Here is a 17,951-nt window from a genome sequence, read left to right as displayed (position 1 = left end):
TTATACTGGAAATTAGCAACTCAGCCTCCCTGTTACCCCTGGGAGAAGTCAAGATCTGGATCAGACCAGTTACCAGCTTTGTGGCTTGGGCAAGTTACTTCTCGCACCATCGTTTTCTTATCTGTACTGATTAAGTTAGGCAATGCACATAATTGCTTGGCAGAGTCAGGTATATAGTAAGCACTTAACAGACATTCACAGCCAATAATACTATTGTTACTGTTTTCTCTCCAAAATTGATTCTCTTGATTAATCTGTAATTACTAACACTATTTTTTAATGTTCATCAGTGAGTGATTTTTTAGGGGAGGAAAAAATATTCCCCTATTATAATTGGGCAAAAGTTGAGGGAAAAAAAGGAGACAGAGAATATAAGAAAAGGAAAAAGGGGTAAAAACAAAAGTTCAGTGTTTGTTAGATAAGATTGTCTGAGGCAAATGAACAGGGCTGGGAGCAGAGGCAGGGAGAGTCTGGCATGTGGACTCTCTGTAGAGAGCAAAGACTGTATATTTTATTCATATTCAGGTTGCCAAGAACAGTATCAGGTTCACAATCATTCACTGAAAATCCAATGAACTCATTCATTCTTCCATTCAGCAAATATTAACTAAAATCCACTATGTGCCATCATGCTTCCATGAGGGTAGCATTGCAGAGTTTATGTTCTAACAAGGCAAGACAAGAAATCAAACATAATACACAAAATAAAACTATATATGTAAAGTGTGAATATGTTTGGAGTAGGATAACCACCAGGAAGATGTTAAAGCAGAAAAATGGGCTGGAAAAACATAGGAAGATGATGTGCTGCCTTAGCTAAGGTGATCAGGAGAGTCCTCGTTGAGGGAAAAGCAAGAAATGCTGGAGACAGCACGCCCCTCTCCAGCATCCTTCCCTGGCCCTGGCCAGAGGCTGTGACTTACTCACCCATGTGTTGAATTGAGGGAGAGGAAAAGAACAGGAAAACTTGGTGTTGGTTAGTTTAAGAGAATCTTATCAATAAACTTCTGAAATGTAAAAGCTATGATTTCTTTTGCAGACAGTTAAAAAAGCAAAATAATCATTTATAATGGAGAAAGAGTATGCTTTACTTATCTGCAGAGGATTCCAAACATGTAGTTCTTCATCCACATTGATCTGTAGTCCCCCTGTATTGTTGAAAGGGAGACTACAGGGAGGCAACTGGGACTATAGGGAGGCAACTGAGGAGCCTAGGTTGTACTTAGATGACCCTGAGAGGGAGTGCCTCCTTAAATTTTGTACCCTAGGTACTTGACTTGCCTCACCTTAGTCCCCACCCTAACTGATTGGTTGGGTGGTTCTGTTGGTTGGTTGAGTTTTGCTTTTGCATTGTAATTACTTTTTTTAATGATATGTGCCTATTTAAAATGTCAATCAATTTAAAAAAATTGAGAAAAAATAATATAGCACCCCAATTCCTGCCATACAGAAACAGCCAGCATTAACAATTAGCAAACATCATTATAGACATCTTTCTGTGCATATATACAGACAGAAGGTTGATAAATATATGAGCAATGTAAATAGTCAAAGAGATAAACAGGTATGAGTAGAAATTATTTTATAAAAATTTGATGTACCCTTCTGCCTTTCTACAGAGCAGTTAGCTTTTCAGTGTGCTATGGTTTGAATATATGTGTCCCCCAAAATTCATATATTGAAATCTTAACCACTAAGGTCATAGTATTAGGAGCTGGGGCCTTGGGACGTAACTAGGTCATGAATGTGGAGGCCTCATCAATGGGATTAGCACCCTTCCACGATCTATTATATGATGTGTCACCAGGCACTGAATCTGCTTGTGCCTTGATCTGGGACTTCTTAGGCCCCACAACCTTGAGCAATAAATTTTGGTGGTTTACCAATTATCTGATCTCAGGTATTTTGTTGTAGCAGCCTGAATGGACTAACACAATGCCTCAGTGTAAATATGAAGGGACAACCAAGGATCACATGACATTTCAGGAATGCCTTCCATATTAAACAGAGCAACCAAGGTTACTGGAAAAGAAATATGTTAGAGGAGATAAGAAAAGAAGATAACTGGAATTCCACTTCTGACATGACAATATACAAGATTCTATAGACCAGCTGCCCAGCAAAACTGCCAAAAATAATATTTTTTGTAGAAAAACCCAACCATTTAAAATCTCTGGAAATTATCCTAAAGCCATACAGCAAATGAAGAAATAGTTACTCAAGAAAACCTACTGAAACTCCATAAGAACAGAAAGCCTGTGGTACTTGAATTAAGGCTCACCCTCTCCCCTTCCCACCCAGTGAGATGGAAGCTTCACATCAGGCAGGTTCAGCCAAGAATACAAGTTTCCTCTCCCACAAGGTTGCAGCCAGAGGGTTATATTCCCAGAGGGGCAGGACATTATTTTCCAACTAATTTCTGAGGCTGGTTTTACATGGATATCAAAAACATAAAGACAACTGAAGAAAACCATGGACAATTACCTCTTAGGAGCATGAATTTTAAAATTCTCAACAAAATACTAGCAAACCTATAAAAAGACATTAAAAAGCAATGTATAAACATATAATAATAAATTTATATATTAAAATAATGTAAAATAATTATACATCTGTAAAGCAACATGTAAAAAGAATTCTATACCATGACCAAGTAGGACTTCTTATTCCAGGAATGCAATGTTGTTTTAACATCCAAAAATCAATTAATGTAATATACCATATCAATAGAATAATTAAAACCACATGATCATCTCAGTAGACATAGGAAAAGCATTTGCAAAATGCAGCACCTTCTCATGATAAAAATACTTAAACTTGGGATAAAAGAGAACTTCCTCAACCTAATAAAGGGCATCTATTAAAAAAAAAAACACTGAAAACATCATACTTGATGGTGAAAGACTAGATGCTTTGCCCCTAAAATCAGGAACAAAATAAGAAGGTCTACTCTTGTGGGCCACTTCCATTCAACATCGTACTGGAGGTTCTAGCCAGAGCAATTAGACAAGAAGAACAAATATAATGTATCCATATTGGAAAGGAAGAAGTAAAATTATCTCTCTTCATAGATGGCATGATCTTGTATATAGGTAATCCTAAGGAATTCACTGAAAAACTATTAGAGCTAATAAACAAATTCAGCAAGGTTGCAGGATACAAGACCAGTATACAAAATTCAACTATATTTCTATACCTATGTAACATAAAATCCAAAAATTAACCTTCCAAAGATGAAACGATATGGTTTCTCATCTCCTGGTCTGCATTCAGCAAGACTATTATTCAAGTATGGGAATAACATGAAGATATTTTCCAACATGCAAAGCCTCAGAAATTCTTTCCTGTCTTAGGAAATTTCCAGAAAAATATGCTGCACAAAACAAAATAGTACACCACAAAAATGGAAAATCAAGAATGTAGGAGATCCTTGAGGGACATCTCATAAAGCAGACCTAGAAATCAGCAGGGAGTGGTTAGAGCAGGACAGAGGGCTCTATGAGAGTCTCACCAAAATAAATAAATAAATAAATAATGGCACCAGATAAATATGTGCTTTAGAAAAACAAGAACAAGGAAGAAATAAACAAAAAATGACCAATAAAACTGAGTGATTGTTATAAAGAAGATACTGGAAAACAAAGGAAAGATACTTAAAAAGATGAGAAGAAACTTGTTGGTGTACAAGAAAGAGTGTAATCATAGGATACCACTTGGTTCTGAAATGACATTTACATAAAATTATCCTTTATTAATTTAACTAAAAATGATGTAACTATATTAAGAATAGATGAGATAGGAATATAGAATAATAAAATCCTTGCTTGTAGCAGAAGTTAGCTTTTCTTAAATTGACAAACTGAGAAACTATAGTATAAACACATTATTAAGAGCTATGACAATATTTATTTTTAAAACATAGCCAAAATTGCTAAAGGTGACTGTTTTGGGGAGGTAGGGACTGATAAGTGCAAAAATTGCTGTACTTTATTATAAACTTTTATATTAAATGATAAACATTTTTTACCAGAGTAAGTATATTTTGATTAAGTGTTTCATTAATGTAGAAAAAAGAAAAAGTAATCTGAAAAATGATTATCAAATATAAAAGGATCTATAATATTTGGCCAGGGGAATTTTTGATATTGGTGTTGCCATTCACCCATCACTACTGCAGAAACATATTAATATGTTCTGTAATTTGGGACAACAAAGAAGTTAATTTATTATTGTTATTCTATGACAATGACTTTGTCAGAGACCAGACCTACATTCTGAATCTACCTAACTATTTTCTCATGGTGTTATTTTACTTGTTTCTGTATCTTTCTTTTGTATTTTCTATAGAAGTGAAGTTAGATAAAAAGGCTTGCTGTGGACTGAATGTGTTCCTTCAAAATTTATATGTAGAAGCTTAATCACCAATGTGATAATATTAGAGGTGAGGGGTTTTTTTGAGACGGAGTCTCACACTGTCACTCCAGCTGGTGTGCAGTGGTGCGATCTCAGCTCGCTGCAACTTCTGCCTCCCAAGTTCAAGCGATTCTCCTGCCTCAGCCTTCCAAGTAGCTAGGATTACAGGTGCCCACCACCACGCCTGCCTAATTTTTTGTATTTTTAGTAGAGACCGGGTTTCACTGTGTTGGCCAGGCTGTCCTCGAACTCCTGACCTTGTGATCCGCCCACCTCAGCCTCCCAAAGTGCTGGGATTACAGGCGTGAGCCACCACGCGTGGCCAGCCACCGCACCCAACCTAGAGAGCTCTTAGTCCCTGTTACCCTTCCATCTCTTTTGCCATGTAGTAACACAGCATTATGTTCCTTCCAGAGGATGCATCAGTAGTGCCAGATTGAAAGCAGAAACTAGGCCCTCAATAGACACCGAAACTGCCAGCACTTTGATCTTGGACTTTTAGCCCCCAAAACTGTGAAACATATATTTCTTTTGTCACACATTACCCAGTCTCAGATATTTTGTTATGGGCAGCATAAATGGAATAAGACAAGGCTTGATTAGATTCAGGTTAAACATTTTTGTTAAGCATACTCCAAATGTGGTGATGCCGTGTACTTCATTTTACACCCACAGGAGATTGGTGATGCTAAATGTGGTTCCTTGAATAAAGTGGCGGCCACCAGATTTCTCCATTGTAAAGACATATTTGTTTCTTTTTTAAAAATAAGTAATTTGTAGGGTGATTCAGGCACCACATTAATATTCTGTTCTCCACCTCATAGTTTTAGCATTCATTGATGATTCTTATCTGCATCAGTTATATTTCAATGGGAAGAGCAAAAATGATTTTGTAGTCCTATTGTTCCTCCTAAATTTGTTAGCTGGCATTCTTCTGTGAAGAAGAGCTTTCTCTCATTTACTGGAGATGAACTAAGATCACTGAATTTTAAAACTTCAGCCTTTCTGACCATTGCTATCTTCACCAGAGCTGCGCTTTTATGGTTTTGAAGACTGTGCTTTGCATAACTTTGGGGATGGTGTGCCCTTGACATAGCAGTCACTGTAAACTTACGATAAAATTATGACAGTTTTCTGAAAAACAGTGGGAAAGCATTTTGAGGGTGGGACCCCTTTTCTGGTGTTCAGAGTCACATTTGGGTTAGTGACTGGAGTTTATGTACCCCTGTCTCTGGGCACTCACCTTGGAACATTGGAAATCAGCATCTGGAAGCCATTCTAGAGTCTGATCTCTTCCCTGGATGTGCTCCCTTCCCCAAGACTCTGTCCCACTAGACATATTTCCCTCATTCTTAGCTTCTTACCTATAATCTTTTACCACCTACTGGAAAAGCATTGAGGCAACATTGTCAACAATTTGGGGTATTTTCTGGTGTGGAGGAAGAAAGAGGAGGTACCTATTGTTTCCTGACCCTAAGGTCCCTGATGTTTCATACACTCTCCATGTATTAGGCTCTTGTCTCTTCTGTCTCATGTAGGAATAAATAGTATCTTTAATTTCTTTATCTTTTAACATTATTTATCTTTTTATGTTTCTAACAGACTATAATTCTGCAATGCTATACATTTTACAATGTATTTATAGGCAACCAAGAGAAGTTACACATCTTACTCAAAAATATTTGCACCCTGAGTCAGTACTTCTTGGTGAGAATAGTTCACAGCTAGTGGAGGGGAGCAAAGTGAGCTCATTCCACTGAGCTCATTAAACATCTGCAGGGTCACTCTGTTGTTGGCTCACCTAGAGCAACTGTCTGCTTAAAAGCTGTCACATCCGCCCACCCATTGTGCTTTGTGTTAAAGCAATTCACAGAGTCACAGAAACTTTTCTTTCCCTTTTTCCCAGGGAAGTTGTGGGCAATTACAGCCTTTACTTGACAAGGTCTTTTTGACACAGCATGGCTGAAGGCAGTTGCCTCCAGGAGCCCTCAGTTGTTTTAGAAAGAGGGTGACAGTTACCTCTTCCATTTCTCCTGACTACCACTTTCGTTAAAACTTTTCCAGGACTTTTGGGGGTGGCTATTTCTCCTCATAACATCATGACAATTTCCATGGGTGCTGTTGCAGATAATTAAGCTCTGCACTCCAAAATAAAGACAGAAGTGGTGATTACTTTGCCATCAGTGGAGTGCCACCAACTCTATCCCTATGAAATTTAGAGAAGCTCCAAAATGATTTTTATTTTTGTTTGTTTTTAGCAGAATTCAGTTCATATACCCATGAAGCATTCCAGTTTAGAAACTAGAAGACAAGTTTGAACCACCCTGGCTGTGTCTCTAAGTCAAGGGTTTTCAACCTGGGCACTATTAGCATTTTGGACTGGATGACTCTTTGTTGAGGGGGTGGGGAGTGGAGGGGTCCCATGCATTTCAGGATGCTTGGCAGCACGCCTGCCTCTACCCACTAAATGCCATTAACACCCGTCCTCAAGTTGCCAAGTTGTGACAATCAAAAATATCTCCGGATATTACCGTATGTCCTCTGGGGAGGAGTGGGTGGGGGAGGGGGGGACAAAACTGTCCCAGTTGAGATTCACTGCTCAAATTGAGAAAGTATTGACATGGATTGTGTTCAATTTGTAGCATACATTTTATTGTTTCCTTCTTTCCTTTGAAAGTCTCACGATGTCTCTGCCTTACTTACATAAATGTATAATAGAAATAAAGGTTTTTAATCTAACTTATTTTTCTAAAGGGTTATCCAAAGTGATTCCCAATGAGTTTAACCAACTAAAGGGGACATGGAGAAGAGAAGGCTTTTATTCTGTATAATAAACTAAACAATGCCAATTATCCACAGTGGATGCCTTTAAAATGCCAGAAACAAATTGAGAAAAAATAAAAATTTGTGCCATTATGCTGTAATACTCACATTCTGTTAATTTGCTTTGAAGAGTAAAATATTTTTGGAAACCTTAGTTTAACAATAGTAAAATATTTTGGAAACTTAAATTTAATAGCAATTTGACTACCATTAAAACTAGCTAATTTTAGAGATTCCCTCTAAAATGTTTATCCTAGGGCCTAAGATACTTCTTCAGTGATGAAGGTTGGTGCTATCTTCCAGGCAGCCTCAACACAACTTCACATTTACAGCGGGGAACACTGAAACTCTTTGTGATAAAGGAATTTGACCAAATAAATACAGTGCAGTATCAGGAAAGGTCTCCTGAGCCCTGATCCAATGCCTCTTTCCAGCTAACATGCTATTTGCTTCAGAAATCTAGGGAGTGGCAGCAAAGGCCTAGGCTTTTGGAAGAGGAGTAGGGTCCATGCCGAAAGGATAATGAGAGGAGAAGAGAAATGGTATAGAGCCTATCTTTGTCATTTTGCAATTTGGCTAAGGCTCACACTGTCCCATTCTCAGAAAGCAGTTTTATTTATATCTGAGAGTTCGCTGTTGATGTCATTGTGTGTCTAGCACAGTGTCTGGGACATAATCAGCATCCAACAAATATTTGACAGATGACTACTGTGCTACCAGTGCAGATGCTAAAAGATGGAGGAAGAGGAAGAGGAGGAGGAGAAGGATCTTTCAAATGCCAAAAGACTGTCCACAGGGGAGCAGTTCTGACTTTCTCTCAGTCTACCAGTGAATACAGGTTCAGTTGCCTGAAGCTTCTCTTGTTTTGTCAAAGACTTTAAGGATCAAATAAAACTTGCAAGGGTATCTCAACATAAGCTAGCACTGAGACCTAGAAAATTTAGCATCAGCTGCCATGTGTTTAACTACTATCTTAAACTTCCTCAAAGCATAAAAATTAATATAGGTTTGATGCAGTTAGATCTGGCTTTGAATCCCCGCTGCACTGTATGAACTTGGGCCATTTATATCACGATTTCAGTGTTCTCATTTACAAAATGAAAATAAAAACACCTGCCTCATTGAGATGCCATTGGCATTGCAATGGATAACCTATAGCACATAGAAGCACATATATAACATCTACATATTACTTAGTAACTATAATTATGATAACTATTATTATCTGAGGTTAGGAGGGAGGGCATACAGAAAATGATGAGTACCTTGAGTCCCAATCAGGACAACCATACTAAAATAAACTCAACTCAAAGGGCAGAGCTGGATTCAGTAGGTCAATGATGGACACTGAAACTGGATTGATGTGTAGACTATATGGCTTAAGTAGTGGAAGCTTTTATCATCATTAGGGATAAAGCAAATGTTAGGACTTGCTTATATATGGGCTTTGGGAAGAGGAGACAGTAAAACAAAGCAAAGAAGAAACAGGGGAGGAACCAGGGGATTCAGCACCATAGAGGTGAGAGTTGCCAGTGGAAGGAAGTGGTCAAGGGGATCCACAGCTCTACAAGGGTCTTGGGAATTAGGATGTCCCTGATTAAGGAGATATTTTAGCAGAAGTCAGTGGCAAAGGGTTGATAGTTGGAGGTTTGGAAGTAGAAACTGAAGATGGCGTGAGGAAACAGAGTGCCTTAAATAGGCAAGAAAATTGAAAGTACATAAACCCTTTAGGATAAGAAAGACGTGAGTAAAGAAAGAACTTGTGAGAGGAGACCAGTGACAAGGCAGGTAAGAGAAGATGCCATCAAAGGAAGCAGCAGTGGTGGAGCAAGTGTGAATTCCAAGACGGAAGGCATGAGGATGGAAGGAAAAGATGAATTTAAAAAATTAAAATGCTGAAGAATTTGCTAAGGTGGACTGGAAGAAAACTGATGCTCACAAGGAACATCTCCAAATTCAGAGTAAAGTCATGCTGAGGTTGTTTAGAATGGGTGAGAGGCTGTGACTAGAAACTAGAAGGGTAAATGCTGTAGGGAATGTAATAGAAAATCAAGAGAGTTGATTCAAGGATTGCTGACTTCAGTGAGTCCTCAGCCTAAGCCACTGAAGATTAACTTTAGATACTTTGCTTCAGACTCTGCACAATTGAGTGTAAACATAGTGGGTAGCCACAGGCCACTCCTTAGAAAAGAGGCAGAACACTCAGCTAGCCCACTGTGTCTTGTAGCCTACAACCTGTCTATTTGGATGCTTATAGTATGACCTCTGGCCGTACCAGGCTCTTCTAGATCCAACCCCTGCTCACACCCTGGTACTAAGTCTCAGGTATTTATGTGATTCCTGGAATGTTCCCTGTAGACTCAGTCTTCATCCCTTTTGGTCTATAGCTGAAACTGGTGCTCAGGTCCTGGCCTGGTTCCTAAAAGGTCTGGCTGTGTTTTTATAAGACTGAGTTATTCTTTGAGCATTAGCTGCTTTTGACTGGCACCCATCAACAACACCTGTGTGGGCACTGGAGTTAACCTTTTAGGTGCTAAATAAATCTTCCAGTTTCCAAAGGATTTACTCCACATTTTTATATTATTTTATCTCTAGACATTGGAGCAAGAGGACAAAAATCAGACGGTAAGAATTAGGCATGAGGATGGGCAAAGTGAAAACCAAGAAACATAGGTGGAGTTGTTGGTTCCTGGGATGCTACCATAAAATACTTGAAATAAGGGAAGCCAGAATATGGGTTATAGCCTAAAAGGAGAGAGAACGTCAGGATGAGGACAATGAGTATGCTCAGTAAGATTTGGGAAATGTACCATAAATAGCACAGGACTTGGAGTTTGGCAAACATGGGTTCAAATTCCAGTTGTATGACCATGGATAATATATTTTGCTTCTGTGAGCCTCAGATTTTCTGTACAAATAAACCTGGGTACTGAGTTAACCAAAATTATTAGTTTTCCTTTCCAGAAAATGAAATTAATAAAGTCTGCCTTGTATGGTTGCAGTGAAAATGAAATGAGAATGTAGGTAAAACATCCAACCCACACCTCACACATAGTGGGTGCTCAAAACTTAGTGAATATTAATATTGCTACAAAAAAGCAAGAATGATCAGAGGAGGGGATTCTGAAGGTCTTTGATCTTGGTCAATGTCCGTTTTGACTTCATTATACGTAACGTCAATTTGGACTAATTAAATGTGAGGAAGAAGCTACTAAATACATGGTAAGCCAACTGCATGCAGTTCTCTGGATTGCTAGGGAAAGTGTAGTCTCAGCCAAATCACATGTTTATGTGGAGCAAAAAGGAGTGGGATTCTGCAGTTGTACCAGACATTAACTCACTAGCCTTGAAATGAAAGCCTGGTTTAAACTTGCCCGTCTCCCCACTCAGATCAGCTTGCTTTCCCACTTCCCTATTTCTGCTGCTGCTCCTACCCCTGGAGTCATTCATGGTTAACTCCCCTCATTTACTCTCCCTGCCACTGCACACTGTCGATTCTCTCCAGGTCCACAGTGAGATCACATAGATGCAGTGCAGTTTTGAACCCTCCCACATATAAGAATGTTAGAAATCTCCTCAGTCTAGGAAAGCAGGGCTCTTCATGATAAAATGCTGTTTGCTGGCCTCTCTGGAATCCAGTAATTCCTTCCAAGGATGTAGTCTTCACTTGGGTTCTTGGGTTCTATTCCCTGCTCTTCAGATCTTTATTTTTCTCTCCAGCTCTGTGGGTCTCTGAAGGGATCTTGTTTGGCCTGCATTGCCTATAAGGCAGCCAAAGTGGTAATGTTGTTAGCTACAAATAGCAGAAAAAAAATTTTCTTATTATATAAGTAATGCTAGCTCATTGTAGAACATCTGGAAGGTATAAAAGACTATTTTAAAGGATACCTATACTGGTGCTCTTTTGCAAGCACCACCATCTGGCTGGAAGCCAACTGACGCAGTTCATTACAGCATCTTCAGGTAGAATAACACTGTGCCTAAGAAAGAGAATACTTGTGTGTGACCTCAGCTGCACCATTGTCTGCACCACCCTAGCTAACCAGGAGGTCCTAAGTCTGTCTATGTGACCAGTTCATTAATACTACAGCTGGCATTGAGAAAGCCCCCACACTAAGGCTGTCTATAGCTAAGGAATAACAAAGAGTCTATGTCACTTCCCTGTCACCCCCATCAGAGCTGGTACTGGTACCTATTTCTGGGAAACTTGAGGACAGGTTCCATTGCTGGATCCCTTGCAGACATTGCCTAGTACCAGCCTGGAGTGTGGCAGCCCCACTGGGTGACTAGACCCAGAGGAATAATTGTATTCACAGTGGTCTGGCTCTCAGGGAATCCTATTCCTAAGGGAAGGAGGAATGTACCACATCAAGGGAACACCCCATACAACAAAAGAATCCTTGAGTCCTAGATCTTTCTGCTGGTGGGAAGTTTCTTCCAGCAGAGGCACAGTTGCAATACTGGGCTCAGCAGAGAAAGTCTGCAGCTCTGTCACAATAGTCAGGCAGCCCTGGTGCTCATGAAGGGGCTTATAGAAGGGGACTTCTTTTGTCTCTTGTCCACCATTGCAAACAAAGCTAGAGCTTTTCCCGTGGGAGCTCAACAGCGGTGTACCTATACACAGCCCTTCTGGAACACTTCAGGGTGAATGCATCCCCATAGTAGGAGCACCCTCCAGGTTCAGGCTTGCATGAGAGCTAGAGCCACAATTTCTCTTTACTTAAAACATCAATATTCCTGCAGATGAAAAGGAGATGCCTGTCTGATCTGAACAGGCAGAACGCTGGGTCAGGAGTGTGTCTCGGAGGTGGATAGCTTTCCTGCTGGCCTGGCAGGGGAGCTGAGGTGGCCCCACCCTTCTTCCTAATAAGACCTCAGTATGTTTCACTGAGAGCTCCCCCAGCCACCTCTATTGAGGTGGGGACCTCAGCTCACCACTGGGCATTGCATTTACCCAACTGCTTTAGCTATAGTTGGTTTTTACCCATGGACACTCCTCCTATTGGCCTGAAGCCTGAATTATTCAACCCAGTAAATAAAATACAGGAGGCAAAATTAAAAGTACCTACCATGGGGGAATGAGATAAGCTACAAGAGACCTCTGTCATTCCAACCCCATAGGAGACAGTGAAGTTGCTCATACACCAAGCACATTGCTACTATAACCAGCATCTGAGAAAGCCATCATAAAAAGACTCTCTATAACTAAGGAACTCATATAGAGTCTTCACCCTTGAAAGCACCAAGACCCAAATGAGGCTATAATAAGTTATAAACATTAAAGACACATCCTTAAGGGGATGGGGAGAATATGTTTTTAAAAAATGGTCAAATCAAAACTAAATTCAAGAATATTTAGAAGAAATACTCTTTCTTCTAATTATGTAATATGACAAAACAGCATTCTGTAACACTCCCAAAAGATCACACTAACCCTCCAGCAATGGATCTAAATCATGATGAAATCTTTGAAATACCAGATAAAGAATTCAAAAGGTTGATTATTAAGCTACTCAAGGAGATACCAGAGAAAGGTGAAAACCAATATAAAGAAATCAAAAAACCAATTAGGATATGAATGAAAATTTTTTTCAAGACATAGATATCTTAAAGAAAAACCAATCAGAACTTCTGGAAATGAAAGACAAACTTAGGGAATTACAAAGTGCAATGGAAAGTTTTGACACTAGGCTAGACAAGTAGAAGAAAATTTTGGAACTTGAAGACAAGGCTTTCAAATTAACCCAATCAGACTAAAATAAAGAAAAAAGAATAAAAAGAAATGAACAAAGTCTCCAAGAAATATGGAATTATATAAAGTGGCCAAACCTAAGAATAATTGGTGTTCCTGAAGGAGAAGAGGAAGCAAAAAGTTTGGAAAATTTGTTTGAGGGAATAATTGAGGAAAACTTTCTTGGCCTTGCTAGAGATTTAGATATCCAAATACAAGAAGCTCAAAGAATCCCTGGGATATTCACTGCAAAAAGGTCATCATCAAGGCATATAGTCATCAGGCTACCCAAAGTCAACATGAAGGAAAGAATTCTAAGAGAAGGAGACAAAAAGTCAGATAATGTTTACATAATAACCTATCAGAGTAACAGTTGAGTTCTCAGCAGAAACCTTACAAATCAGAAGGGATTGGGCTCCTATCTTTAACAGAATAACTGTCAGCCAAGAATTTTGTATCCAGCAAAACTAAATTTCGTAAATGAAAGAGAAATAAAGTCATTTTAAGACAAACAAATGCTGAGGGAATTTGTCACTACCAGACCAGCCCTGGAAGAAATGGTAAAAGGAATTCTAAATCTTGAAGCAAAATCTCACTATGCACCAAACTGAACCTCTTGAAGGCATAAAATTCACAGTGTCTGTGAAACAATAATATAATGAGAAAAATTAAGTACCTAGGTAACAATTAATATGATGAGTGGAACAACACCTCACATCTCAATATTCAAGTTGAACTTAAGTGGCCTAAATGCTCCACCTAAAAAATACAGATTGGCAGAATGAATAGAAATTACAAGCTGAATATCTGCTATCTTCAAGAGACTCACCTAACATGTAAAAATTCATATAAATTCAAGATAAAGGAGGCGGAAAAAGATATTCCATGCAAATGGAAACCAAAAGTGAGCAGGAGTATCTATTTTTATATCAGACAAACAGACTTTTAAGTAGCAATAGTAAAAAAATACAGAGAATGTCATTATATAATGATAAAAGGATCAATACAACAAGAAGATATTACAATCCTAAATTTATGTGCACCAACGTGGAGCTCCCAGATTTATTAAACAATTAATGTCAGGCCTAAGAAATGAGACAGAGAGCAACACAATAATAGTAAGGGACTTCAGTACTCCACTGATAGCACTAGACAGATCATCAAGACAGAAACTCAACAAAGAAACAATGGACTTAAACTACGATCTAGGGCAAATGGACCTAACAGATATTTACAGAATATTCTATCCAAGAACTGCCGAATATGCATTCTTCTCATCAGCTCATGGATCATTCTCCAAGATAGACCATATGGTAAGCCACAAAATAAGTCTCAATAAATTTTTAAAAATTGAAATCATTTCAAGTATCTTCTCAGACCACAGTGGAATAAAACTAGAAATCAAGTTTAAAAGGATTCTCAAAATTATACTAATACATGGAAATTAAACAGTCTGCTCCTGAATGATTTTTGGGTTAACAAATCAAGATGGAAATTTAAAAATTATTAGAAATGAATGATAACTTCTGGGATACAGCAAAAGCACTGCTAAGAGGAAAGTTTATAGTGCGAAATGCCTACATCAAAAAGTCTGAAAGATCACAAATTGACAACTTAATGTCACACTGCAAGGAACTAGAAAAACAAGAACAAACTAAACCCAAAACTGGCATTAAAAAAAAGATCAGAGTAGAATTAAATGAAATTGAAACAAACAAAATACAAAAGATCAATAAACCAAAATGCTGATTCTTTAAAAAGATAAACAAATTGATAGAACATTAGCTAGACTAACCAAGAAAAGAAGAGAGAAGATTCAAATAAGCTCAATTAGAAATGAAGAAATGAAACTGGAGACATGACAACGAACAGCACAGAAATACAAAAGATCATTCAAGACTACTATGAACACCTCTATGCACACAAACCAGAAAACCTAGAGGAAATGAATAAATTCCTGGAAACATACAACCCTCCTAGATTAAATCAGGGAAAAAAACCCCAGAAACTCTGAATAGACCAATAACAAGCAGTGAGATTAAATCAGTAGTAAAAAAAATTTCAACAAGAAAAATCCCAGGGCCAGATGGATTCACAGCCGAATTCTATCAGACATTCAAAGAAGAATTGATACCAATCCTGCTGAAACTATTACACAAGTTTGAGGAAGAGGGAATCCTCCCTAATTCATTCTATGAATCCAGTATCCCCTTGATACCAAAACCAGGAAAGAACATAGAAAGAAGAGAAAAAAAGAAAAAGGAAAAGAGAAAGAAGACAGCAGGGAAGAGGAGGGGACAGGAGGGGAGGGGAGGGGACGGGAGGGGAGGGGAGGGGACAGGAGGGGAGGGGAGAGAATGGGAAGGGAGGAAGGGAAAACAGGTCAATATCTCTGATGAACACAGATGCAAAAATCCTCAATAGAATACTAGCTAAAAGGATCCAACAGTACATCAAAAAGATAATACATCATGATCAAGTGGGTTTCATCCTAGGGATATAGGGATGGTTTAACATATGCAAGTCAATAAATGTGATACATCACATAAACAGAATTGAAAACAAAAACCATATGATTATTTCAATAGATACAGAAAAAAGCATTCAATAAAATCAAAGCATCCTTTTATGGTAAAAACCCTCCACAAACTAGGCATAGAAGGGACTTACCTCAAAATAATAAACCATATATGACAAACCCACAGCCAACATCATACTGAATGGGGAAAAGTTGAAAGCATTCCCCCTGAGAACTGGAATAAGACAGGAATGCTCATTTTCACCACTTCTATTCAATATAGTACTGGAAATCCTAGCCAGAGCAATCGGACAAGGTAAAAAAAATAAAAGGCATCAAAATTGAAAAAGAGGAAGTAAAACCATCGCTGTTCACTGATGATATGATCATATACCTAGAAAATCCTAAAGACTCCTCCAAAGGACTCCTAGATTTGATAAATGAATTCAGTAAAGTCTCAGGTTACAAAATCAATGTACATAAATCAGTAGTACTGCTATACACCAACTACGGCCAAGCTGAGAATCAGATCGAGAACTCAACCCCTTTACAACAACTGCAAAAAAAATAAAATACCTAGAAATATACTTAACCAAGGAAGTAAAAGATCTATACAAGAGAACTACAAAACACTGCTGAAAGAAATCATAGATGGCAAAAACAAATGGAAGCACATCCTATGCTCATGGCTTGGGAGAATCAATATTGTGAAAATGACCATACTGCTCAAAGCAATCTACAGATTCACTGCAATTCCCATCAAAATATCAACAACATTGTTCCCAGAATTAGAAAAAGAAATCCTAAAATTCCTATGGAACCAAAAAAAGAGTCCACATAGCCAAAACAATACTAAACAAAAAAAAAAAACAAATCTGGAGACACCACATTACCAGACTTCAAATTATGCTACAAGGCTATAGTTACCAAAATAGCATGGTACTAGTATAAAAGTAGGCACGTAGACCAATAGAACAGAATAGAGAACCCAGAAATAAAGCCAAATACTTAAAACCAACTGATCTTCAATAAAGCATGCAAAAACATGAATGGGGGAAAAGACACCCTATTTAATAGTGTTGGGAAAACTGGCTAGCAACATGTAGAAGAATGAAACTGGATCCCTATCTCTCACCTAACACAAAAATCAATTAAAGACAGATCAAAGACTTAAACCTAAGACCTGAAACCATAAAATTCTAAAAGATAACTTGCAAAAAAACTCTTTTTTTTTTTTTTTTTTTTTTTTTTTTTCCTTTTTAAATGCTTTTAATGCACTTCAGATGGTGAGAGGTTGCTGTGATGGTCAGAGGCTGTGCTGGTGGTCGGAACACCCCACGCCTGCCCCCCACACCCCTTCCTCCAGGAGATACTTGAAAGGGACCATGCCCTGCCGAAGCCCCGTCTCGTATGGAAGAATGTCATCTCCAGTGTCTGCCGCCGCCTCCCCGCAAAGTCTCCCACAAGCACAGGAGAAGGGGTGCTTCCAGCATCTCCTAGGAACTGACGACATGTCCGGACCAGGTCTTATGCTTGGTGCCTGGTGCCAGGTGGGTGATAACGACCTCCACAGCCTGCAGCTTCTCATTCTTGGGCGGGATGGAGCACATCTTATAGGTGACCTCGTCGCCTTCCACTGGGACATACTCCCCTTCCACATCAGAGATGTCCAGGAAGATGTCGGGGCCACTATCAGCTGGGGTAATGAAGCCGTGGCCCTTGGATCGGCAGAAGCATTTGCAGACTCCTTTGTAGACGGGGCCCTGTGAAGCCCGCACCGGCGCTGAGAAGGTCCTCGTCCGGCGAGTGGGCAGTGGGCTTGGGACCACGTTGCCCCGCAGAGGGGAAGGTGAGCGCCCGCGGGTCCGAGGGGTGTCCAGCAGCCCGACTGAAGCTTGATGGGTAGGGGGCTGTGGTGGTGGGGGAGGCTCAGATGACATGGCTGACCTCGCGATCCGTTCTGCTCCGCCAGTTGCTTCGCTCGGACTCGAAAAACTCTTTTAGACACTGACCTAGACAAATAATTTATGACTAAATCCCCAAAAGTAAATACAACAAAAACAAAAATAAACAAATGAGACCTATTTAAACTAAAAAGCTTCTGCACAGCAAAAGAGATTATCGGCAGAGTAAAGAGATAACCCACAGAATGGAGAAAATATTTGCAAACTATGCATATGGCAAAGGGCTAGTATTCAAAATCCACAAGAATCTCAAACAAATTTGATTCAAATAAATCAGCAAGAAAAAAATGCAATAATTCCATCCAAAATGGGCAGATGACATGAATAGACATTTCTCAAAAGAAAACATACAAATGGCCAAGAAACATGAAAAAAAATCTCAACATCACTAATCATCAGGGAAATGCAAATTAAAATTACAGTGAACTATCTCCTTACCCTAGTCAGAATGACCATTATTAAAAAGTGAAAAAACAATAGGTGTCGGTGTGCATGTGGTGAA

At 38.9% G+C, this 17,951-nt stretch overlaps 1 pseudogene; it reads right to left on the bottom strand.

Annotated features, from left to right (window-relative positions):
• Positions 1–16,710: 16,710 nt before the first annotated feature.
• Positions 16,711–17,489, bottom strand: LOC103221335 (calcium-regulated heat-stable protein 1 pseudogene; annotated as a pseudogene).
• Positions 17,490–17,951: the final 462 nt, after the last annotated feature.

Source organism: Chlorocebus sabaeus, chromosome 17 (assembly GCF_047675955.1).
Source record: "Chlorocebus sabaeus isolate Y175 chromosome 17, mChlSab1.0.hap1, whole genome shotgun sequence".
Classification (NCBI taxonomy): Eukaryota; Metazoa; Chordata; class Mammalia; order Primates; family Cercopithecidae; genus Chlorocebus; species Chlorocebus sabaeus.
The sequence above is the reverse complement of the archived record's forward strand: the minus strand, read 5'-3'. Positions and strand labels throughout refer to the sequence as shown.